The sequence below is a fragment of the Neolamprologus multifasciatus genome, chromosome 6, assembly GCF_963576455.1.
Source record: "Neolamprologus multifasciatus chromosome 6, fNeoMul1.2, whole genome shotgun sequence".
In the NCBI taxonomy this organism is placed as follows: domain Eukaryota; kingdom Metazoa; phylum Chordata; class Actinopteri; order Cichliformes; family Cichlidae; genus Neolamprologus; species Neolamprologus multifasciatus.
In genome coordinates, this window is record NC_140444.1 from 34010278 (window position 1) to 34036786 (window position 26509).

Consider the following 26509-nt stretch of genomic DNA (forward strand, 5'->3'; position numbering starts at 1 on the left):
GAGCAGAGATTCTAGGAGACAGACAGCTACTCTAGGAAAGCTGAACAGGGCCGAAGAAGGTACTTAACCTATCAGCAGGAATGGTATCTGCTCCTTTGTGCAAGGTGGGACAGGATGAGCGCTGCCAGAGCTACAAATAACCTCCAGCAGGTCACTGGTGTGAATGTCTCTGATCAAAAAATCAGAAACAGACTGCAGGGGGAACCCAGGACCCAGTGCAGCACTGTAGGGTCTGACAGTGGATCCAAAGCTTTCTTACTGACACCTAATGGTAGTCAGTGTGTTGTTTTCCTAGCCTGTGGAGGTCTCTGTGTCCCCCCAAGGACATGCTTCTGCAGGCCATGATGGCCCACTACCAAACTATGACAAATGACAGTCGGGCTTCACAATGCTAGGCAATGAGCACAAGACCCACTAGTTGACATCTGGCCCTCAGGTCATCTTCATGGTGACCGGTGGGCCAGCAGAACACTTCTGGGTCATTATGTTTCAGTCCGATGTCTGTCTGATGACACCAAGTTTGTCCAGGAGCACTGAATAATATAATCCATTATTGATCAAAGAATGTTTAAACTTCTGCTTGACTGCAGATTGTGATACTTGAAGTGGGTGTAAGTTCAAATATACAGGAAAAAATAGACTGAATGAAAAAGTGCCAAAAATTTGAGGCACTTGCATCATTTTCATAGTATCAGTTCAAATATTCCATGACATCAGTAAATATCTCAAAGGTATAGCACAAAAATTACACTGAATGTCAGCTGAAAACTTTCTTCAGTCGTTTGTTCTTATATAGAATGTATATAAGAACGGTAGAGGTCCTGTATTTCTTCAGTAACCCACAATCAGCACTTCTTGTATAGCCATGTTTTGAACAGTCACTTAGTCACACAGAATTACCTTGCTTCCACTAGCAAATATCAAACTGTTGCACATTAAATAAATGTGCAATTTAAAGAAACTGCACATTTATTTTTGTACAAAAACCGGTCATTTTAGGCATTTGGACAAAGCTTTTTCTTTTCACAATGGCAGCCGTGGCATTTTAGAAGACTTGCGTATTCCCACTGTTAAGTGTCTTTGTTAGGTGTTGAGCTATCATGTGCCACTAGAGCAGTGTCTTGCCAGTGCCTCGGCAATGATTTTTCATATTTTGATGATTACAGTGGAGAGTGCTGTGTGACATAACAGTTTTTTACATATTGCAATAAATTTTAACTGAAGCTCCGGCCATCTGTGCCCCAGCCCGCTCTCAGAGTCACTTAGATAGCTTCCCCTTATGGAAGCAGAACTATTTTGGTCTGCTCAGCATTTTTCTACAATTCATGGCATGTTTTTTGATGTTAATTGCTTAATTGTACTATGCAGCACATCTGTGTGGAACCATCTGCATTCATAGCATATTGCAATTGTTTTTTCAGGTTGTTCCCTCAACCGGTTTATTGTTTAATATTTCCTTTGGGTAGGTTTATTACAAGACAGAAACATGAAGCATTCTCTGAATTCTGAATGCCAAAGTATTGTTGCGCTTCTGCCAGAAGAGCAACCAGAATGCCTCTAATTGACACGTGTGTCCCATGTACTACTCCTCTGACCTTTGAGAAAATTGTTGTTTACTGCCAGATTTTGTGAGAAATGATGCAATATTTCTTTTTTTTATTAACAGCACTGCTACTAAGACAGTTTCTGTGTGCAGTGCTTTGAAGTGATTGCAAATCATTAGTCTTCTTCAAACATGGTTAAAAGACATATAAAAAGCTGCCATAAGAGTCTGTCAAGCCTTAAGAATCTTTTAAGGCTGTAAGCTCATCACTACTGTAACAACATGGGACCAAAGGAATTTCAGGGTAGAATTTTGTGCACGTGCTTCAAGGTAAAGAGAGCCAGTACGATGTGTCAACTGTCAAGTGGCTTTACTGCTGCTTCAAGTAGAGCAGACAATGTTCCTCCATGACTATGATGACTGATTGTTCAGCATGGTCCCAGTCTATGTGAGAGTTTAAAGACCTAAAATTACACAAAAACTCCCTCTTAACATGAAGGAACCTTGAGCAGAACCAAGCTCAGGGAAGAGCGGCCATCTGCTGTGACCAGTTTGGGTGAGGGGAGGGAGACATGTTTAGTATCTTCCCCAAGGATACCTTGGCATGCAGACCATTGCAGTCAGGGATCAAACCACCAAGTTTACAATAAGTAGATGGCCTACTCTACCTCCTGAGCCACAGAGAGTGCAAGCAACACTAGCGAGGACAGCGTTTACCCAAACAGGACAGCAGACACAGTAAGAAGTGAGAGAAACGTGGCGAAAGAGCAGAGCTGGAGTCTTGCTTTAAATTTGTGGTGAGGCTCTATTAGCGCATCACATCTGCTGTGCTGTGATGCCCTACACAACATCACCACTTCTGAGTCCGAGACATTTGATAAACATGGCCCCTTAGTCTGTGGCGCCCACTAATGCACCACTTCAGCGTGAATTTTTGAGCATCTCAGGTGTGGAAAAACACTTTTATGCTGTAGAGCTGAAGGCACACTGATGGTTGTCTCCTACATATTTAAACAGCCAAGCTGCTGCCACGCTGAGTTTAACTGAACCCAGAAGTAATGTTGAAGGAATATGGAGATAAAGGCGAAATGTAATCTCATGATTTTTGTTTGGTAGGCACTGATTTATGCAGCTTTGCTGTGATGCTTTTGGAGTTTTTCTGGCATGTGAAGTTCTGACAGAGAATTTGGGGACTCATTGTGCGAAAAAACAATCCTCTAAAGAAATGCTCTGCTTTGTGCTTTGAAACTATTGTCGCTAAGTCTTATGTTCCACTGCTTGCTTTGTGAAACTCCTGATGTGCTGTGGCTGCAACTTAAAAAGGTACTGTTAAAGGAAAATCAAGTTTTGCTCTCTTATTAGTCTGCAGACATAAAAACGAAATACTTGGTTGAGGTACTCGGTTCAAATCTGCGAGCTTATTAATGTTACGTGGATCTCACTTGCACAGCCAAGTCAGCTTTGACTGGTAGGGATGGACATGATACCTCTGGCGGGATCCCGGCACAGTAAACTCTGATTTCCGTCTTGCCTGGTGGCCCTGTCTCCAGAAGTGTGCTGTCATAAAGGGCGATCGTGGCTCAAGAGTTGGGAGTTCGCCTTGTAATCGGAAGGTTGCCGGTTCGAGCCCCGGCTTGGACAGTCTCGGTTGTTGTGTCCTTGGGCAAGAAACTTCACCCGTTGCCTACTGGTGGTGGTCAGACACTGGTCAGAGGCGCCAGTGTCCGGCAGCCTCGCCTCTGTCAGTGCGCCCCAGGGTGGCTGTGGCTACACTGTAGCTTTCCATCAGTGTGAATTCAGTGTGTGAATGGGTGGATGACTGGATATGTAAAGCGCTTTGGGGTCTTTAGGGACTAGTAAAGTGCTATATAAATACAGGCCATAAATATGCAATCAAGGACAAAGGAAATAGTTTCCTATTTCAAGGACAAAGCAATCAAGGACAAAGGAAATAGTTTCGCCCTCTGGGAAAAATAGTGCTGTCCTCCTAAAAGCAATTATAAGTTAATAATACGTTTTTACTTTTTATTCAATTGTTTTTATTGCCTACAAAACTGAACAATTGTGTACTGTTGCATGTGTAGGCCTACTATGTGGGCCACTTTGAGTCCTACCTGTGTTTGTGCAAATTAATCAAATTTAAAAGGAGCCTACTTCCATCATGAACAAAATGAATAGCAGCTTTAAATTTAGTGCAAATAATGAAACAATCAGGAAAGTTTTTATTTGATTTTGATTTTTAATTGTTTTGACTAGTGTCGAGACACAGATCAAGCACATCAATAAGTTTTTTCCATGAAATTTTGGATTTGGAATTCATACAATATTGCAAATGTTGGTGTCGAGTTGATACACTGCCAGTTTTAACTTATAAAGGAAGCTCAGGGGGGGAGAGCAGTATGTCGTGACTTATGAGAGGAATCAACATCAATTTGCAAATTCTAAACACAGCTTAATCAACACTAAATCACTGTGCTTTTTAACACAACAAAACACACCTTTGAAAACTGAACTTAAGTGATAGAAACGAACTATCAGTCCAATCACACTAGTATCGAATGCATGTACTACTGCATGTTTATGAATGCATTGTCCATTGTCTCACATTCATTGTAGAAATTTGGAGATCAAGACAGGAAAGAGATGTGGCCTCCACTTGGTGAAGAATGATTTATTTCACTTCCAATAAGCTTGAAAGTGTTTGAACTGTAAAGTTCATGCAAGGACAATGCAGGCATTTGACTGAGAAAACTGAAATGTTTTGCTTTTGTTGAAATTCTGCTTTTCTTTCAACTTTGTCCCCAACAGGAATTTCCAGTATGAATCCAACTAAATTATTAGGAAATGTGTGCGAAATCAATGCTCTGTGTAACAAAACTATACCACATACTGTACTCAAATACACGACAGGTGCAGGGTTATTTTAGTAAAATATGCCTTCAGAAATTGTGAATATATTCTGAAATTCAGAATAAAGCAAGGGCATTGCAAATTATACAAAAGGTCTAAATCAGAGGCTGATTCTTTAGGCCAAATTTCTTTCCCTCAGCAGTAAATGACGGTCTTTTCATTTTATCGCTGTGGGAATTTGCATTTCTATCTACTTTCCAGTCACTTCAAATTCGTTTTTTGTGAGTACCTCTGGCAATGTGGTAGCACATTGCAAAGTTCCAGGTAACAAGATAATCTCTACAATTTAAAACTACTAAACAGAGGCGTGTGTGTGTGTGTGTGTGTGTGTGTGTGTGTGTGTGTGTGTGTGTGTGTGTGTGTGTGTGTGTGTGTCCAAAAGAGACAGTGAAGAGTCCTGAAGCCAAATAACAACTTCATTCAAAGACGCCATCAGCTCCCAGTAGAGTCACCTGTGTTCATCATAGACAAGTTATGAGGGCACCTCAATGGAAAAAACTTCCAGTCTTTCTTCAGGCTAAACGGAGCAAAACACGGAGTCGTGAGACTCCTGAAAGACTGTCAGCCATTGCTCTACAAGTTGGATTGTGCAGAACTGCATGTTTTACATTAAAAATCCATATTTAAAATGTTTACTATAAACTTTTTAAACCAATTTGTACTATTATATGTACTTGGTATCCAAATGCAATTTATGTCACTGACTTTACAGACTCATTATCAGCTTACTAAACTTCGACTACAAGTTCAAGCAGATTTGAAAATATGTAAGATGTTGTAACTGTTCAAGACTGAATTTGATTATTTGATGATTTCAGAGGTGGAAGAAATAGACGCATTTGTTACTTAAGTAGAAGAAGCACATACTGGTAAAAGCTGAAAGTTGAACGTTGCTTTGAGTGAATGTACAAGTCAAAGTAAAAAGGTGCACGTTCAGTGATGTACACCGAGTATACAAGTAAAAAGCAGCTCTTTGGAGGATGTTTCTACCAGCTATCTTTTTGCTAACGGAATCTCATGTCGGGCAGCACGGTGGCACGGTGGTTAGCACTGTTGCCGCACAGCAAGAAGGTCCTGAGTTCAATTCCAACATCAGGCCGGGGTCTTTCTGTGTGGAGTTTGCATGTTCTCCCCGTGTTTGCGTGGGTTCTCTCCGGGTACTCCGGCTTCCTCCCACCGTCCAAAGACATGCAGCTTGTGGGGATAGGTTAATTGGAAAATCCAAATTGCCATTAGGTGTGAATGTGCGAGTGAATGTGAGTGCGAATGGTTGTCCCTGTGTGTTGGCCCTGCGACAGACTGGCGACCTGTCCAGGGTGTACCCTGCCTCTCGCCCTATGACAGCTGGGATAGGCTCCAGCGCCCCCCGCGACCCTGAAAAGGATAAGTGGAAGCGAATGGATGGATGGATGGAATCTCATGTCATATTAATAAAAGCAATAAAATCATATTTAGAGTCCCGTCTTTTCTGTCTTGCAACTTTCTCTATCTTTGAGTGTGAACTTATCACAGATTAACCGTTGTTTTCTCTCCCTGGGAACAACTGTACTGTTGGCTAGCAAGCACATTGTGTGACAAACTGAACAGAAACACCTGGAGTGCTGATATTTGTTAAACTGTTTGGGATATTGCACTTGAAATTACCTGCTAGGTTACTTCATTCACACTTGCTTTTCTCCAGTAGTGCTAGTTATATGCTTAAGTGTGACCAGACAGTGCATTTTGAACACCATTTCTGATCATTCCAAACCACTTTAACAGCCCAGGTTTGTGCAATAAAAGATGCATCCAATTTTTTGTAAATTCTTTTTCATTTTGTGTGCAAAAAGACACCAATGATGAAAACACTAATACTAATAGAATATTTTTTTTATGTGTTAGTGTCTCCTCCATTCAGGATTAACTAGGTTTTATGCCAAAAAGGTGCACAGTGATGCACAATGATTATTAACTCCCCTCAAGTGATTAAAACCTAAAGTAACAAGTCACTCTAAAAATGTGAGGAGTATAAATTAAAGATCTTCGTGTAGAGAATAAAAATAACATCTATTGTGCTGAAAATTCTACATTTCTGTAACAAAGTATTTATACTTCTCTATTTCCCATCTCTAAATACTATATAACTATATAAACCTGCAAGCTAATAAGTTTGCAAACACAGAACAGAGCAAAAAAAAAGTACTTCAACAGAGATGGGAGACAGAGTATTCCTTCACCAAGTATAAAGAGAGGACCATGCACTCAAAAAAAAACATTCTTTGAAACATAAAGCAATAATTTTAAATAAAATACAACTTAAATATATCAAATCAAAGGTTTAGAAAATTCACTTGGTTTCAACAATGCACACAAATTTGACCAGACTCGTTTATGTGAAAATCAAATCACTTTGGGGCATAAACTGTTTTTTTTGTTTGTTTGTTTGTTTGTTTGTTTGTTTGTTTGTTTGTTTGTTTGTTTGTTTGTTTGTTTGTTTGTTTTTTGGGGGGTGGTTGCCATAAGATAACCCAATTTTCAAAGAACTAATTTGAGTTACCATTTTAAACACATTGTCAGGGGGTGATCTCTAAGTGAAATATCAGAAAAGCTCAGAGCCAAAGACAGAGAACAAAGTCCTTAGATCGCTGAACTAAAGAGGCATGCAACAGTGAAAGGTTGTCAGTTTGATTCCAGCCCTATCGGGGTTGTGTCATGAGGGACACGTGGCGATGAACTCTAGTAAACTATGCAGAGCTACCTGCTGTGGTTCCCCCTTGTGACAGGGGGACAGTCAAAAGTTGCTTTCCTGCTTTAAGTTGATAAAACAAGCACATTTCCCCAAAGATTTGTCTCAACTACAGCACAATATTTTTGACCCAAATCTAAAAATGATGGAGCCGTAAAGGAAACATTCATTTTTATACGCAGCATGTGAAAATGACAGTGAATGGTTGTCTGTCTCTGATTGTAATTAAGGTGTGCCCCGCCTCTCGTTTTATGACAGCACGTGTAGTTAACGATAACATCTGACGAAAGTTTTTATTTTCTGTTTTTTTTAGGGACATTTCACAGCATAAAATAGATCACTTCAAAAACACATCCTGTACAAATCACATCTGATTAAAGGAATCTAAAATTATCTGGGACATTACACGTTTTAAATTTCCACTCCATCAAGTGTCACTTGCCGAGTGGTCCCCTCATCTCCTTTGCTGAAAGTGTTGTGTATATTTTCCAAACACATCCACACTGGACCTTTAGCTTGTGTGTTTGTTCAGCTTGTTGAGTCCTTTGAAACGTTGCATATTAAATCACCACCTGCCCCAGAATAATAAATAAATAACACAATATCTGCGCACTCCTCTAATAGCCCTACCGTCGTGACCACAACTCTACTGATATCTGCAGCATGAAGGCATGAACGAGATGAGAGGAAAGATTTGTGCAGGGCGTGCAGGTGCTACCATGGTTGGGGGGGGGGCACATATTGCTTTCCAATTAGTTGAGTATCTCCATAGCAGCACATGGACAAATGAATTTTCCTGATATTATTATGTATCAAACTGCCCATTACTCAATAATTAGAGGTGCTGAAACGCCGCTGCTGATCCAGACAGTCCTCTTTATTAACTTCTGCCTGTGTATAACTACATATTGAATGGCACGTTTGAACACTGTGTTTTATGTGCCGTTTATTTCTATTTCCTATGTTGTTGTTGTTTTTTAATTCGGCGTACACCATTGTTTCATATGATGCCAAGTACTTAGTGTTGTCTGTAATCTGTAATCATCTCAGAGGCACAGGTGTGACGGGGATTCAGCTGCCAGTAGAAATTTATTGTTCACGTGTTACGCAAAAACAAATATTAATAAATGTGTGCTGTGAGATTTTGAATGACAATGGCTGTCTGCTACTTGATGGGTTAGCGGTTCGATGCTTGGCCCCTCCGCTTGCCAGAGAGCCTCCGGCCAAGGCACCAAGCTTTAAGTCGATCCCAGTGGCAGCCAATCGGATTTGTCCAGCATCTCCAACGGTGTGTAGCACAAACTTGAGTTTCAAAATTCTATAATAAGTCATCAGCTGATCTGCTGGGATGAAATTTGGTGGCCTGTCATAAAGTCATAATAAACATGACTTTAATAGGGATGTGCCTTATTCAGCTCCACTCCAGCACAGAAGGAATATATCGCATTACTAAATTCTTTCTGGACGCTCAAGTTTGAGGACATAAGTGTAAGCAAAAATCCCACATCTTTACCATATCCGGGCGTGATCTTTAAACCTCGATCATTTTCAGTCTGGAATGATCTTTTCTGCGGCTGCTATCAGTCATTGTTACGATTCTGTATATTGTATATCCCAGAAAGAGCTGCAGCAGTTCTGAATACCAGAAGAATTCTGAAAGGCAGCAACTCCTTTGTCCTGCCCCGAGGCCATCCCTCTTCCTCACTTCCCCTATCTTACTCTCTATTCCTTTATGCATTCATCTAAAAAAGCCGCCAAATGGTGTTTTTCTTCCGTAACTTATCACCACCAGCCACAGACTGGCTTTTCACAATGGCAGAAAATAAACATTTCGGGTGGCGATAAGATTTGTCCTCCCTGTTGCCGGGGTTATTGTTGCAGACACACAGCAGAGTTAACATTTGAACGCATCCGTCTCCCCCACCGCACTCATTCTTTCTCCTCGCCCCACTCATATTTGTGTTGAGGGAAATGGGAGAAGGGAATAAAAAACGAGGAGGGGAGGGAGCAGGATTACATAGACTAACACATTTACAGGCAGGGACGGATGCGGCAAGCCTGTCAGTTCACAGATTCACAGACTGGCTTTAATAAACACAGAGGGAGAGGAGCAGAGAAGCCAAAAAAACTGCAAAAGGGAAACGCTGGGGTGCGTTTGGGACGCAGAGTGCTATTCTCCTGGAATTCATCAGTGTTTTTCACTCATCGTTTTTCGCATCTCCACCTGCTTGTTAACTGTCTAAACACCTATGGTCAGGGTATAGCTAGAGCTGTTCCCACTCTGCACCAGCTGAAAGACAATTTAGACATGTCGCAAACGCTTCTTCACTCACAGTGTTCAGTGTTGTCGTTTGTGCCTTTGTTGCTGTTTACCGTACATTCATAGGGTCGGTGCAGAGGAATTAAATGCATTTTCCAGCTTGTAGTGTGAGACAGGTGATTGTCAGTCACAACAAGCACACACAGACTGGTGAGAATCCTTCTTAACACCTCATCAGTCAAGCGCACATCGAGCAAATGCTCAAGCGTCTTAGCATTTTCAGCTTTCATGGAGTCACTCTCAGCTCGAGATGGAACTGTTTTCTACTACTTTTCACTAGATAATAGTGAGAGAAGAACGAGTTCAGATTTGACCAATTTAAAGTAGCAAACTAGCTGTCCCCCATTATAATCAAAGGAAGATTGCCGTTTCCATTTGCAGTCATTTGAAATTTGTATTCGCTGACTTCTAATGATGCATATGTCAGTGCATGAATAGAAGGCCAGGAGCAGGAGAGCAGTGGCAAAAGCCCAGCACAGAACAGACACTGATTTAATCAGAACCAGCATTAAAAAGTGGGCTGTGGTGGGTATCAAAGTGGCCTGCAACTAGCTTGCATCTTAAAATCTTTAAAAAAGAGATTTGCCAGTTGGATTTTTAAAGGTTATCAGCTGAGCCATCAGCTGTCACTGTGATCAGCTGATCTGCTGGGATTACAGCTAAGCTCGATTTGGGGGCCTGCTTGATATTTTCTGAGAGTGAACAAAAACTCAGGCTTTTGGTTTTAGGCTTGTTGTGGCTGCCTTGATTCTGCAGCCATAACAAGCTTTTCTCCCACACTGTACCACAGGGGAAGAGATGCTCAGACCCTCCTTTGCAAACACCACTGGGTTTTGCCTTTCTTGGAGCATCTGTAGTCTCCTGTAGCTCTAGAATAATGTCACATGTGTTTACGTGAGACTGAATATGAATGAGAGTGATAAAGTGAGCAACGTGATTTGCCCTGAGTCCACTTCTGTTTTTGAGCTGGTCAAAGATGACAGCAGGTTGGGGGCATTGGACAAACTTGCACTTCTTGTTTGTTCAGCCTTTCTTCTGATTGACATTAACAGATTCAGAATGCTTTAAGTCTTCATCAACAAGTTGTTTTAACGCTTCCTCAGAGATTTTGCTCCATATTCACACACTCGCTGCAGAATTTTTGGCTTGGGGCTTAAGAATAAGCTAAACAGTAACGACTGTATTTTAAGTAACTTACATTTTATATTCTTTTCTTTCATGTAGTGAATGCACTTTGAGTGTTTTTCTTCTGTTGTCTAGTTTTGGTGAGCGAGTGTGAATTGTAGCCTTTATTTCCTGTTCTGAGCTGCCAGGTGAGGCAGCCAGTGTGGTCTTCTGCTGCTGTAGCCCATCTGCTTTACAGTTCAATGTGTTGAGCATTCACAGATGCTCTTCTGCATATCTTGGTTTTAACAAATGTGTAATTTGAGTTACTGTGACATTCCTATAATTTTGAAGCAGCCTGGTCATTCTCCTCTGACCTCTGGCACAGCACTGTGAGCACTGCAGCTCAATGGATATTTTCCAGTGAGCAAAAACCCTGGAGATCCCAGCAGCTCACCATGCCACATTCAAAGTCATTTAAATCACCTGTCTCATGCATTCTGATGCTCAGTTTAAACTGACGGACGTCATCTTGACCTTGTGCTTAAATATGCTGAGTTGATGATATGTGATCAATTGATTAATTATTTTTACAAGTCATCATAGACATTACTCTATAGTTTGGAGGAAGTCTAAACTGACTTTAATTTTTTTTTTAATACAAAAACAAACAAATAAATGATTACCTAGGGTTAGAGTTAGGGTCGTCACCTATGACGATCGAGACCACAGAAGGTTAAAGACCATTTAAGGTTAAACAGGGTGCAAGCCGCATTACTTTGTCTTCACGTAATCTAAAAACTGTGAAAGAAAACTGTGTATAAATCATCACGATGTGTTTTACATGGTCTGCCTTTTCTTTCACAGCACTTTTAATCATTGATGTATTTATTTTTCAATTATTGTCCACCAAGTGAAGAACAGTTCGTTAGAGTGGTGAACGTTCTTGTGCCGTCCTGAGTTTACCGCAGGTGGAAGCTCCCTTTAATAGATTGGTGAATTTTTCTGTTTGATCATATTTCTATTCAGCTTAGGCAACTCTGGTTGCTTAGATTCAATTTTATTAATTATGTCACTGGCTGCCAGTCATATAACTGATGAATAACTCACTGGGGTTTGCTACTTAAAGAGAAACAGTAGAATGAATTCAGCTTAGATCAGCAGTAGCCAAACACAGCAGAAGACCTTATTGCTTTTCCTGATAACGGGACAAAGTGGACTGGGAAGAACAGAGTGCTATCTGTAAGGACAGAAATGTAAGAAAGGAAGAAAAAAACCATCAGATTACGTAGGAGTTAGAAACATTTCACATTGCCGGGCTTTGATTTCTGTCTTTTTAGCTAAGTGTGTGAATGTTCAGCAGTTTGATACCAAGAAACTGTTGGATGAACTGCTAACAGAGTCAAAAAGAAGTACCTATAAATATATTTCTTTAAATTGTATTCATTCATATTAAAATGAATCTTTTAATTAGACAGTAATGCCATGTCTGAGCCTAACAGCAAATGATTGATTTAAACATATTCATGGACGTCCGTATTGGCTGGACAGTGTTTTTATAGGCTAACAGCCTTACAGCACTGAACTGCACATTTTTTTTCACCCCGGGTTTTCTTCTTCTTTTTGTTCATCAAAGCACAGGAATTACACTGTGTGTGTTTCTGAGTACATTCTCTTCAATAAATGACTTTCAGCCTCAGAACTCTCGTTAGCTTCATTCATTAGCACGCAGGTTTTTACCAGCCCTGTTTAATTTTTCATCATTTAATGAAGCCTTAGTTAGAATTGAATTTGGCTTTGTGAGACCTGTAGATAGCGTTGAACTTTATTTATTATTCCTCATTTTCTCCCACTCTCATCCCTCCCCGCTCCTTTCATCCCCTGTTCCTCTCTGTCACCCTGCTTATCTACTGCTTGCTTTTTTAATTCCCGTCTCTCTGATCTGCTCTTCTCACATCGTCTTTGAATTGGATGTGGCCCTGGGGGACCCTAAATCCAATCCACTGCTCATATTCCCTTCAGCATTGTACCGCAGCTTCAGTCGAGACACACCTTAGCGAAGCAACACACACGATGTGCGAGTTTGCCTCTCACATCGTGCTGAGATTCTTCTTTTCATTGTCAACGTCTTACACTTAAAATAACACGCACATGTTTATCGTTTTGTATCATTTTTGTGGTTCAAGGATTATTTCTTAAAACGGAGATGTCAGGCTTTTTCATTCATGCTCCTGTTTTATTTTGTTTTTAACTTGCACAACATAAAGACAAATGTGATTTATTTATAATTCTGTGCAAGCATCGATCATTATAAACATTAAAAGCACCAGCGCGCGACGTGAAAAACGTTGACAGTTCTGCAGGAATTCCTTGGGTTGTGGAATTTGTGTTAATGTTTCCTTCACAGGGACCACCCACCCTTAGCTCATAGCTCTGCCAACTGTCAGATTTATGGCAGCACCTCCCTCAGGCATGACACTGCTTCTTGCTATTCCCCCAAACACTTCTCAGGACCAGCTCAGAACATGACAGTGAGCCCAAGGTCTTTACCAGAGGCCTGAACAACAAAGCAGGATTTGGGTGTAAAACATCAACTTCAAGTTTAACCCCGGATTTTCAGTATTACAAAGTATTCTTACCAGGGTTCATCATCACAGTAACTGAAGCAGGTTATGTACACGATAAGAGGTCGGCAGATTTAGAATACACATCTAATAATCAATCACATCTCCATAAAACAGCATTACTAGTGCTGTAAGAATCCTCAGCACTTAGTGTGTGGCTAGCAGTAAAGTATCTGAACTTTGTTTTCCCCTGATGACAACTTTAACCCTTGATTTGTTTTCCCTGTTGGCTAAAACAATTTAAAAATTCTCTTATTGTTCTATAAACCTCATACATCTCAAGTACACATTACATGTGGACCTTACATAAAATTTGCAAATAAGCTTTGTCTACAGTACAATTATACAGAGTTTTTATGCTCGCTCTCTGCCTGTTTAAGTGAAAGAATAAAGCAAAGAATCCAAAGTATTCTGTTAAATTATTGATAAACATTCAATTAATGCAATACTTTATTGTAACCAGTCAGATTCTCTTGTTTCTTAATGACAGAGTGCTCATACTGAAGTCTGTTAACTTAGACAGTCAGCATAGTTGCAGGTTTTCTTTCCTTTCTTCAAACTTCAAACAGGCTAAATTTTATCAACATAGTAACTCTTTCCCAGTCTTACCGACCAATGTATTTAAACCACACATTCATTACACACACTTCATCGTTTTCTAACATCATAACTTGATCTTCCTCTGTAGGCCTGTCCCTGTTTGTAATTCTCCAATCCTGCCAGCACCACCCCTTTCATGTAAACACACTCACAACTAGATTGTTAAATCCTGAGTTGACTTATCAAATCACCTTCATGTGACTGCTTAGCATAATTGCTGACTTTAGGGCAAGTAACAACAGAGAAGGTCTTTTTCAAGTGTGGGCACCTCACAGACAGAGAACACTTGACAAAAAGAGATCCTAGCAAGTTCAACTTGTTTCATAGTAGAGTCCACAGATCCAGATTCTAATGTCAGTTTGATTGAACACCCATATGAACCAGACCAAGCCTAATCTACTGAGGGCAAATCCTTTGGGTGTTGCAGCCCACAGCACACAAAGGATTTGCTGCCAGACACCAAAGGACACTCCCACAATCCCATATCTGTTTCCTGACAGGTCACAGGGGTTTTGTCACCAGAAGGAGCTCCAGCGTAATACCAGGCAAGCGGTTTTAAAGTTCGACCTATTGAAGTACAAGCCAACCACAAAGTAAAACCTACAAACTTAGTAAAATACTGTTGCATCTTTGAGTTTCTATGTAGTGCCATACTCTGCCCGACAGAAGATTTATGAATGACATCAGGCCTGTGGGCATTAATAGACATCTACTTGCTGGTAGTGTGTCGGGTTTCAAGAGGAGAGGAGAGGAGAGGAGAGGAGAGGAGAGGAGAGGAGAGGAGAGGAGAGGAGAGGAGAGGAGAGGAGAGGAGTGATGTGGAATCTTTTTATAATGTAGTTCAGTCCAAAAAATTGGTGATGATGATGATGATGATGATGATGATGATGATGATGATGATGATGATATTGGTGGTGGTGGTGAGGGGGGGTTACTGGTAGAATTATGAAGATAACGTGTTCATGGATGGTAATATCAACATGAGGGCAAAAGCTGATAAACAATGAGAAATAATAAAGAAACTTTTGACAGCTGAGATGAAAAACGTGGATGATGTTGCTGATAATGTTAGTGGCAGTGACAACGAATAAAAAATGAGAAAAAAGTAAGCGGAGGAGTGAAGATGGTGGTGACATTGTCACACAAGAGGAAGAGTTGATGTACAGGATAATGCAAAGAATGTTGCTAAAAAAAAAACGGGCATTCACGAAAATGATGAAGATGTTTTTATTTCCTACAAGTTCGCTTAAGCTGGGCGCTCTTTTCGGTATCCTGCGGCTGTGCTCTGCCCTCCACTATCCCATCGCTTCATGGCCAAATGAGTCACGCACGCATCATCATCACAATGAGATGCATAAACGAATAAACCCCACTTGCGCAGGCACGGGACATTAAAGAGGAAATTTCAGTGCCTCAGTCAAAACATGCCACTAGTTCGCTTGTCACATCGCATCACGCATGATTGTTTTCACGGCAACAATCATCCGTCGAGTCTAAACGCGTGCGCTTGGGATATGTGGCTATCCGGCAAAATCACGGGAGAAGAGGAGAGGAGAGGTGGATGAGGGTGTGTTCCTGGAGGCCAGATAGGTCAACGACTGCGACTCTAACATAATCCTGATCAGTCGAGATGACAACGAATACCAACAGGGGGAACCCGGAGCTTTGTGCGTCAGTGCGCATTGGAGAGGCGATAAATCAAAACACTGCTAGAAAGAGCTGTTGTAGTGCACCATCTCATCTCTCTCTCTATCTCTATCTATCTTTCTTTCACCCCCCCTCCCCTCCGCTTTATCGTCTTCCTTCTCCCCCTCTCGTGTCTCTCCTCTCTTTCTTTTCGCCATTCTCTCAGCGTCTCCAAACGCGCGCAGTGCTGCTGAATGAGGTTTGTTTGTGTTGCAGGACTGAAAGATACCAAATAGTCTCCCTTCTATTTTCCCCCATTCCCCCACTAATGGAAACCCCGTGGAAACAGCCCATTTGATGTGGAAATTCGGTCAAAGGCACTCGTTTTCGCGCGCAAAAATACGCACGCGTCATTTTATGGCGATTGCCATTGTGCACCATCTCTGCTTATCATTTTCGACTCACTCACTGGTGATGCCACTCACCACACACGCACACACGTTCGAAGACAGCTGCTGCTTACCCCAGGGCCACCGTTGCCCCTTTGTGTTTTTGCCACAGAGCAACGGGCACGGGCACTACCTCCCCGATCAGAATGGCTCAGCCTGGGATCTCTTGATCCGCAGAAAGCCGCTCCAGACCTGAGCACCGGAGCTAACACACGTATGTTCAACAGCTGTCTTATCCACCACCACGTAAAAAAAAAAAATGGGTACAGAGGCGGAGCGGCACTGCCAGCCAATAGGTCGGGCTCGCAACAATTCATCCAAATTTTCTCCACACTTTTTTCCTCTCTGTGTTTGAATCTTTTATTATTATTATTATTATTATTATTATTTAATTTTATGGTCTGCTCGGTCTCTGACTCACAGGTGTCTGAGGAGTGGACACTGCCCAAGAACGTTGTCGGGATATCCCTCTGAGCATCTCTGTGTTTATATTCGCCAAATAAGCAAAGCTCAGCATTGCACCGACAACCTCAACGTGGCAGCACGGTGTCTCTCCAGCGCGCACACAACACATCCCACAAGTGCAGAAGTCCACCCCCCATCCACTCTCGCCCCCCAACACTTCTCCCCGCTAACACTGACAGCTGAGCCCAGCTCGTACAGAACACATCGTGTTTTCACTTGTCTTACCTTGATCGGAGTTCCCGGTCTGGCAGGGAAGAAGAGGATGAAGGCGTGAAGCTTTACGGTCCGTTCTGCAGCAGCAAAAGACGGAGAGAGCGAGAGTATTATCCCCGGACGTGCGTTCCAGCAGAGAGAGGGAGAGAGAGAGAAGGGGGGTGGGGGGAGATCCAGAGAGAGAGAGTAAGGTGGGTGAGCAAGAGGAGTGATGAGGGACGGAGGCGCGCTAACGGAAGAGAGAGAGGGGATGGTTGACAGAGGGATGATGTTGAATCGTGGCAGCAGCCGCTCCCAATCAGACGCAATACCTGCTGGATACACTGAGAGGAAAATTTCAAAGAAAAATCTTCTGCAGGCTTTTTCTTTTTTTTCTCTCTTTCAGAAATGTCGGCTGCGCGTAATTAAAATGCCAAAGCAAGCCCGATGTCAATATCAGGAAGATTCCCAGCGGGACGAAACACATCTCAGATTTTTCTCTAGTTTCTGCCCTCACTTGTGTTAATTGTGCTATTTTTATCCCCATTTTTAAATAGGTTTGTTATATAGACTGCATACAGGTTTCACCTTAGCTTTGATTCAATGAGAGCACTCATTTGAAAAAAGGACAACATATTATAACATAGTTCTGCTTATGGCTCAGTCTAACCACGTGACAGCGGCATGTATTACTGACTCCAATCAGTCGATCTTAAGAATGGTGGGAGGTTACGGGCCACTGATACCTCCACGGGCAGCAATCACATAATGTTTGGTCCCGAACAACGTGTGGGGTAAAGCGGGATGCCGCTCCTGCCGTTACTTGCGCAACTTACCACTTCCCCATGCAGGGACGCGCAACTGCTTTCCAATCTGGGCACGTAGCAACGCGCCTCAAAGTGCGCGCCCTTGTGAAGGGGCAGGGAGGCAGGTTCCCGCACACGCGCACGGATATAAAGTGGAAGGCGTGGAAAGAAAAGGGGGAGCTCCAACTGTGCCGATGACGTCATTGTCAGTTAGCTGTTATTGATTTGCTCCCATGTTGTTTTGCTCGTGAGTACCTTTCGATGTGTGTGTGTGTGTGTGTGTGTGTGTGTAGAAGATTTAGAGTTTTTATGTGCCTTCCTGTATCTCAAATTTCTGAAAACCCCACAGGGTAACACTTTTCTCTGGAGCTCCCTTCATCATTTGGGTTTTCATCCTGCGTGTAGGAGTGATACTTGACTGATTGCCATCGCACGTGTGACCGCACCCAGCTCGATATTAACAGTGAGGGGAATTTCTATGTTGTGTGAGTGCGTGAGGTCATTTGAGCCCAGCAAGAGATTGCCCAAGCACAGCTACACTGGGAACCTCGGGAATTCAGGGTCCCCTGTATTGCAAACGGATTTGAGTAATCTGCAGTTTGTCAGGTACTAAACTGTTATATAAACATCATTAATGGACAAAATTGATTATGTTTTTGGGCTGTGTATGCTCCCATGGTGCACATTCCTAATAGAGTTTAACCACATATGAAGCATCAAATCTGATTTAATGGAGTAACAAAGTATGTGTTACTCCATGTATGAGGGTCAGCGTGGACTAAATCAACACATTCTCACTCTCTGCTCGTCTGGTACTGACGCTTGGGGAGGAACTCTTTCTTGTCAGTGTGATACTCCATTAGTGTCAATCACACATGTGGTCTCCAACCAGAAGACAGAGAAGACTATGTGTTGTGTCTGGAACCACTTTTTTAAGCACTTTATTTTAGTTTAGTTTTTCTCTCTACATTTTCTTACACTGTTTGGTTAAGGGTAGGCAGCAAATTTGATATTGCATTAGTAATTAAGTAGGTATAGGCAGTTTCTGCCGCATGATCGAGTGTTACAGAATGGATTTGTTTGCGGCAGTTCCATCTCCAGCCTGGAGGACCTGGGACTGCATTGTCTCAGTTCTCATTTCATGCAACACAATGTAGTTCTGAGGGTCCCCAAAGTTTGAATGCCTACAAACCACAGTAATGTGACATGCTATGCTTTATCTTTCACCTGGGGTGAAGAGAACTAGTAGTAAAGTTGAAACAGTGATGGCTTTTTTCACTTGCAGCTGCTCGGCTCAATCAATGTGGGCTGGCAAGGCTATAAGTCCTGTGAAATTAGTTGTATATCACACAAACACAACACACCAACGGTGAGTGGAGTCTCAGAACCAAAGAATGTGTGTAACCATTTCCCTCATAAAAAAAACAGGTTTGATTCTTGTGAAGGAGTCACTCTCATGACATTACTCCCATTATTCCATTATATACCTGGTAGCAGGTAATCCCACCTAACAGAAAACACTAAAAACCGAGTAGAGTCAAATCAAGTAGAGCCCAGTATGTGCGAGCTGAAAAGAGGATTAAAGCTACTTTGTTAGAGTTGGCATTAAATTATAATTAAATTAAGTCTAACTAAAACTGCACGATTTGGTTTTGGAGGAAAAAAAGGTAACGTGGGTTAAAACACACCGTTTCACTCACCATTCAAGCTTCTCTCAAATACAACAAGCATGTTACAGCTGATCACTCCAACATGTGGCGCTTAGTTTTTAGTGATTAAAACTCTGTTTACATGTGAATGGAAGGCCAAAACACTTAAAATAAGCCAACAAAATACCTGTACTTGTTTTCAGATTCTGACTGATTCTGGCTGAACTCTGTCAGGCTGTCAGGCACACCGAAAACAGGCTACTAAAGAAATGTCCAGCTTGTTACAACATGAGCCCGATGGGTCCTAAGTGTCAGTAGGAGATGAGTTTGAAATGACACTCTTGCCTCAAGTACTTCAGCCCATTTGTGGGTGCAATCCAAGCACAATACACTAATTTTCTGTAGTGTTGAGGACACTAAACACATGTCATTATGCACATTTTACCCATTTTATTTTGCTCCTGATTAAAAGTAACTGCTACATAATTCTTCAGTTCCTTCTCAGTTTTGTAATTATGGAGACTTGCCTTTTCCTTTCCTTACTCTTTGCTGCAGTTTCCTTAGTATTCCATCATGTGTTCTTAACTGGTTTAGTCATCAGTCCAGATGTAAGTTTGCCCTCGGTTTATTTTGTTATATAACCCCAGTCTTGCGTAATTAAAGGTTACTGAATTCTGTCAGATAAATGAGTGATTTGAGTTTATCTGAGTTTTTCAAAAAGGCACTCATTTTCTCTGGAATGCAAATTTATTTTTCACTCTCTTTCATCCATAGAAATCAGAAAAAACACAGTCAATGAATTTGATTTCATAATGCCATTTAAGGAATAAATGTCATGGACTGCAAGAGGATTTTCTATATAAGCATACGTGCATGTTCTCAGAGAAAGAAGCCCTACAAGCTATCAAAATAACATATTTCTAATACCTGTAGAAATGTTGTTTCCTTTGCAAGTTAAAAAATGACCAAGCAAAGAGGCTGAGGAACTCTCAGCAGCAGGTGACAGGAAAATGGTGACTGCTGGCTCCTAAAGCATGCACTATACACTGGTCATAAGAAAAGGCACTAAAACGCCAGTGTGGGACCTAAACTCTGCAGCAGAACACATAGAGAGCACTTGATTTTTGTAAAGCAACAGTGGCATTTAGTCACCTTTTTTCTGCTTTATCTGTTGTATCGCAAGTTCCAGTTAAGAATCAGCTTTCATTTGGATCCATTTCTCAGGGCGTATGGTCTAATAATTCATAGTGTAATTGCTGCACATTTGTTTGTTTTAGGTGAGCAATAACACCACAGAGGAGCTTCATAGCCTCCACATTTGTCTAGTGATGGGTGCAATTTCCCTCCACTTCCTGGCTGCTGTTGATAAATGAATGCCACAGGCAGTAGAGAGCTCCGACTCATATGGACATTGTTAGCTGGTTTACGAAATGTGATTATATATGGGCGATGCCACGGGAGGTTCTCTTAATGAAATCAGCGACATTTTCACACATCTCCCAAGTAGCATAACAGATTTTTATTGTAATTTTTCACATCCTCTCCACTCCTTGGCCCTTTAAAGCCTGAAGCATGAAATAATTGCCAGACATTATTATACATGGTTAAAAAATGTTGAATGTTTATCAAAAAAAAGTGACCGAAAGTTCAGTCTTTTTATGAAGAGTATTTGCTACATCTGGGTTTTTTAAATTTATTTATTTATTGCAATTTATTCCTTAAAAATGTAATGTGCAATTTCAACTCACTTCAAATCACAAAAACTCACATATCAAATATCTTGGCATTAAGGGGTTAAGTTGCACTGAAACAATGCAAAGTCAGCACAAACAAATAAAGTACCCTGCTGTGATTAGAAAACACTTGCGCTGATGGAGAACCACCTACACACACTTGCAATGCAATCCATCATTAAGGGTCAGTGCGTGTAAGGTTGTTGTAATGCGGCGATTTCTTTCCCACATAGTTACGTACAGAACCGGCTTAAAGCTGCCGCTGCAGCAGCCTGTAACTCATCAGACGTACTGGTGAAACAGTACTTGACACAATGAATCTAAAGTGACAGCAGGACAAAAGGGGTGTTGAGAACAGCACTTAATTGCAACATTTCATTTTACCTGGAACTGTTGCATCAAATCACCCACTGCACATATCTTTGTATTTTCTCAATGAGTCATATGAATTACAAAAACTGTTCCCTGCATTTTGCTTGGAGGGATTTTAACCCTTCATGGCAACATCCAGTTAAGAATGGCAGGATATATATGAGAGAATGCTGGAAAAAACAAAAGGAAAGGAAAAATATGAAAATGAATCCATTAATAAGTTGGCCTACACATTTAATTAAATGTAAAAAAATCTTTTAAAAAAAGGCTATTTTTACCAGCATGAGAAAGAAATACATATTTGCTGTGTATCTGGTGGAGCAGTGAAGTCTTACCAGCTAAAGCCTTACAACTGCTGCAATTCAAATCCTAAATCTAATCACTGGAATCAGAGTTTTTCTTTAAACTAGGTGCATCTAAGCAATGGTTTTCCTCACATTTCCCTTTAGGAAAAAACATATCATCAGAGTAGTGAGGCAGGGGAAGATGTTTTCAGTGCCAGAAGGTGTTAGAGGGGGGAAGGCAGTTATTGTACAACACTTTAAAACTGCAGTAACCGCCAGCAAGATACATCTGTAACACTACTGTGGTTAGTAAAAATGGTAGGTGCATGAAACCACAAATATGACAACTACCAGAGCATTCTGGTGTAAGGGGTGTGATGTGAAGCAGTGTTTTATAAGTCTGTATACAGTGTGGTGCAAATGTCTTGAAACTTTCCCCTTTTCTTAAGAGTTTTCAGCAAAAACAGGAAATGATTGCAGGGATTTATTATGACACACAAGCATACGTGAAAATATTGAATATGAGTTTTTGCAACTCTAATGAGCTTGACAGTCAATATTTGATATAAACACCTTCATTCTTTCTTGTAATGTCTTTAAGTAATCTTCAGAAAAAGTTCTCCAATCTTTGTGAAGGACATTCAAAGCTGTTCTTTGGATGTTGGATGATCCCACGCTGCTTCAGTAATATTAAGGTCTGGGCTCTGGCGAGGCCAATCTGCGACTGATAATGCTCTGCTGTGTGTTTTGCTATCTATGCATGCTTTTACTGCGTTGGCAGTGTGTTTTGAATCAGTGTCACTCTAAAACAGGTAGCTGTTCCCAGTCAGAGACTTTCCAGTTGGTATCACATGAACAGCATTAGGTGAAATGCACCCTCCATCATGTTTTATAATTCCTGACCTGATATCAAATATACACATAGACAAAGCCTACGTTTGAGTACAGTTTTTATATTTATTCTTTACTCTCAGATCATTTCATTCCGCCGAGGCTGTAGCTGAAAGAACAAAAAAGTGAAGCTGCTTTGAAAACATTGATTTATTTGAATACTTAATTATCATTCAACAAATTCTAAGTATCACAATTCCACTCATTAAGTCTGTTGACTTACACACTTGACATTTTTGCCAGCTTTCCTTCTTGGCTTCATCAGCTAATCTTTATTAATGTAGCAGCTCTTTTCCAGTCTCACTGACCAAAGCGTTTAAAGCACTCACAGATTCATGCAGTGGTTTGAATACTGCTGTACAATTCCCTTTTTTCACACACATGCTCACACTGCTAATTTTTCTCCAATCCACTGCTCTGTTACTTTCAATCCTTCAAATTTTTCCAATATCAAACTTTTATCCTCCTTTGTAAATCAGCCATTCTGCTGGCAGCCCATTTATCTACCTTTATGATTATTCAGATGCTGCTACTGCCAAACCTTTTGTGACAACGCACAGGGGAAAATGCTGGGTTAACCTGAGTCAACTCAATTACCTTTAATGAGCAGCAATGAGTTGATTACAAAAATCACAACTAAATATTTCAAAATTTCATTTACATAAAGCATTTCAATAAAAAGAAAGCCCCTCTGAGAGCCAGAAAGGGCAATATTTGCTGACTGACATTTTATTGGATAGCCCAGATTCTGTCAACATCAGTACAGTGCAGTTTCTGCTAATGATGTCACAAGCAAACAATTATCCATCCATCCATCTTCTTCCTCTTATCCGGGGCCAGGTCACGGGGCCAGCAGCCCAGACCTCCCTCTCTCCCCAGCCACCTCCTCCAGCTTGTCCGGGGGAACACCAAGGCGTTCCCAGGCCAGCCGAGAGAAATAACCTCTCTAGCGTGTCCTGGGTATACGCCGGGGCCTCCTCCCAGTGGGACATGCCTGGAACACCTCACCCAGGGGGCGTCCTTGTCACATCCCCGAACCGCCTCAACTGACTCCTTTCGATGTGAACGAGCAGCGGCTCTACTCTGAGCCAAACATCTCACCTTATCTCTAAGGGAGAGGCCAGCCACCCTTCAGAGAACGCTCATTTCTGCCACTTGTATCCGTGATCTTGTTCTTTTGGTCACTACCCACAGCTCGTGACCATTGGTGAGGGTAGGGAGATAGATCGACCAGTAAACTGAGAGCTTCTCTTTTACACTCGCCTCTCTTCACCACAACAGACCCGTACACCGTCCGCATCACTGCAGCCACAGCACCAATCAGTCTGTTGATCTCCCGCTCCCTTCTCCCGTCACTCGTGAACAAGATCCAGTCAAATGCCTTCTCCAAGTCCGCAAAACACATGTAGATTGGTTGGGCAAACTCCCATGCACCCTCAAGTATCCTTGAGAGGATAAAGAGCTATTAACTTTTGTGAGTATTTATCATCAAACTACACCACAGTATAATAACTTTCTGCACGGTGTTGTCTCATTCCAAAACATTTATTCCCTGCTGCATCAATGCATCCTCGTGGATCTCTGTTCATTACTAATCAACTTTCATTCTTTGTAATGTCACGAAATGACTTTAAAACAATTGTTTCACAATTTTATAGAGAAGGCAAGAGAAAGAGTATCCACGCAAATATAAATGTTTTCATTACGTTCCCCTCTGCCATGAAATTGATGCAACAACACACAAACAATATTTGGTGGGAAGAGAAATAACAGTGCAAGTTAAACAGCCAAAGGAGATGTTGTTTCTTATTTTGTCACTGATTGCTTTTGCTGTCTCGTTATAGGTTCATATGTGGATGTCTACAATTTTTATTATCCAAGAAAAAAAACACCCTGTTACACTATGTCAAATGCCTACTCACTCATTTATTGGAACAGAAGAAGTCAACGTGATACATAAAAAGACAAAAGGCACTTCTCAATGTCCCAACTGTCCTCGGTTTGATGGGTGGATTGTTCTGCGGGTTTGGATCTCTTGCTTTTATCGACAGCTCTCACAGTGCTGATACAGATGTTTCTCTGACAGTGTTTAATGCATTTAAATTCTTCAAATTCCCCCCACTTCTGACCTTTGCCCCGTGCGCACTGTGAGTTGCTGAGCTATTAAACTATGTTAGAAAGAGGTGACCGGCCTTTCCACTGCTGGAGAGATGGTGTGTAACTCCTACTCATGTACTTCCCTTTGGAATTTAGTTGAATGTAATTAAGTGTGCAAATGATTTAATTTGCAATGGTTGCTGATAACTGTTACTGTTTGTACTATTTCTTCTCTTGCAGAAGTATAAGTGCTGGCAAAAACGCTCACTGCCTTGCAAGGTTGTTAGCTGTTAATGAGGAGTGTTTTAAAAGGGACCGCAACACAAGGGTCTAACAACAGTGTAATAATGGTGTCAGCACTGTCAAAACTCATTTTTTATACTTGTGTATCGTACCCTTTGGACAAAATAATAACCATCTTTCACATGTTTTGTTCACCACTTCCATTTTTTTTCTCTTTATCCTCTCGTTTCTTTATTTAATTATCTGTTGTACGCTTGCTCATATTTTGGGCTTAGCCTTGTATAAATACAAGTTTTGTGTAGAACATTTAAGAGTCTTGAATGACTGTGAGATAACAGAGGCCTCATTAATCGTTCATCTTTGTTTTTTCACTGTTATGTTTGTCCTTGATTATGATATTTATAACGGTGATGCTTAAACAAAAATGGGGATTTTTGTTGTAAATAACTTGTGATTTTAGTTCAGTGCTCTGATGCTGTATTGGGAGAGACCGGAAAAAGATTAGTAGAGAGCGAGGGTTAATATGGCATGTTCATCAGGCTGTAGTTAGCAACTGAGGTCGTTTAGCTAAATGCTTTGCTTTATTGAGTTACCATGCTCACAATCATTGATTAACACCAAGCTCAGTGGGTAGCTGAGATACTGGACTGTATGTTCAAGTCAATTGAATTCAATTTTATTTTATAAAGCACCAAATCACAACAACATTCGCCTCAATACGCTTCATATTGTAAGGTAGACTCTACAATAACACATACAGAGAAAAACCCAACAATCATATGACCCCCTATGAGCAAGCAATTTGGGAACAGTGGGAAGGAAAAACTCCCTTTTAACAGGAAGAAACCTCCAGCATAACCAGGCTCAGGGAGGGGCGGGGCCATCTGCCACAACTGGTTGGTATGAGAGATGAAAGGATAAAAGACATGCTGCGAAAGAGATCCGATGTGTTATTTTATGTACTATTTTATGTACTTCAAAACCTTTAATGGATTATTGAAGTCTGAAGAATTAAGACCTTAGGAATATTGTTAGTCTGTGAAAGACTGGTGACCTGTCTAGGGTGTACCCTGCCTTTTGCCCTTAGATAGTTGGGATAGACTGGATAATTAGTTAAGAAGATGGATGTATGAATGGATAGATGGATGAAACAGCTAAGACTTTTGCAAATGTTTAAGGCATTGCCACAAATGCAGTCAGCTCTGTGATTTTACTTTACATTTACTGTACATGTCAATGTGGTTTTCCCAGGCAGTCACCAAAGTCACTGGGATTTGTTATTTGGGAACCAAACCAGACTTTTACTGAGCCATGGTCCAATCACCACACTGAATGTGTTAGCCTTAAATTTCTTTTAAAAAAGCCAAGCAAAAATCTGAATCCTCTTAAACTCAGTTTTACTCAGTTACCACGTGTAATATTTATAAATTGGAGCCAGAATGTACCGTCCCTCCATTTGACCTCTATAGATAAGTTCTGTTGGAGAAATCACCTGAAATATCCCCTGTGGTCAATGCAGTAGGGCATGATGACATTCAAAGTTGTTATTCCAAATAATTTGTTTGTCAGCAGTGCCAGATTGTAGCTCGAGCCACCTGTCACCTTTATTTCTTTGTGTAGTCCTTTGTGTCCTTTCTTTGACAAAGAGGAAACAAATTCTCAAGATGTCCCGCGCAATCTCGTCACTATCTCATCATATGCTCGGCGAGCAGACAGAGGGCTTTGTGACTGTGACTGCTTTTCCATCAGGGAGGATTACCTCAGTGTATACACAGGTGCAGACCTGTGGAAAATGTAGTTCAGATGGACTTATTTATTTTTTAGTATATCAGACATTGAAATGGCAAGTGATTCAATATGCTGCAATATGCAGCCT

At 41.2% G+C, this 26509-nt stretch overlaps 1 protein-coding gene across 2 annotated transcripts in view; it reads right to left on the reverse strand.

The window, feature by feature from the left end:
- The window catches only part of LOC146517454 (protein phosphatase 1 regulatory subunit 29-like), a 305410-nt gene extending 288609 nt beyond the window's left edge, over window positions 1-16801 (reverse strand). The window contains exon 1 of one of the 2 annotated variants that reach the window (XM_085162098.1): window positions 16592-16801. The gene's annotated coding sequence lies outside the window, so the exon portion shown is untranslated. The remainder of the gene's footprint in view (window positions 1-16591) is intronic. The other variant, XM_085162097.1, reaches the window with a different exon arrangement.
- Between the last annotated feature and the right edge of the window lie 9708 nt (window positions 16802-26509).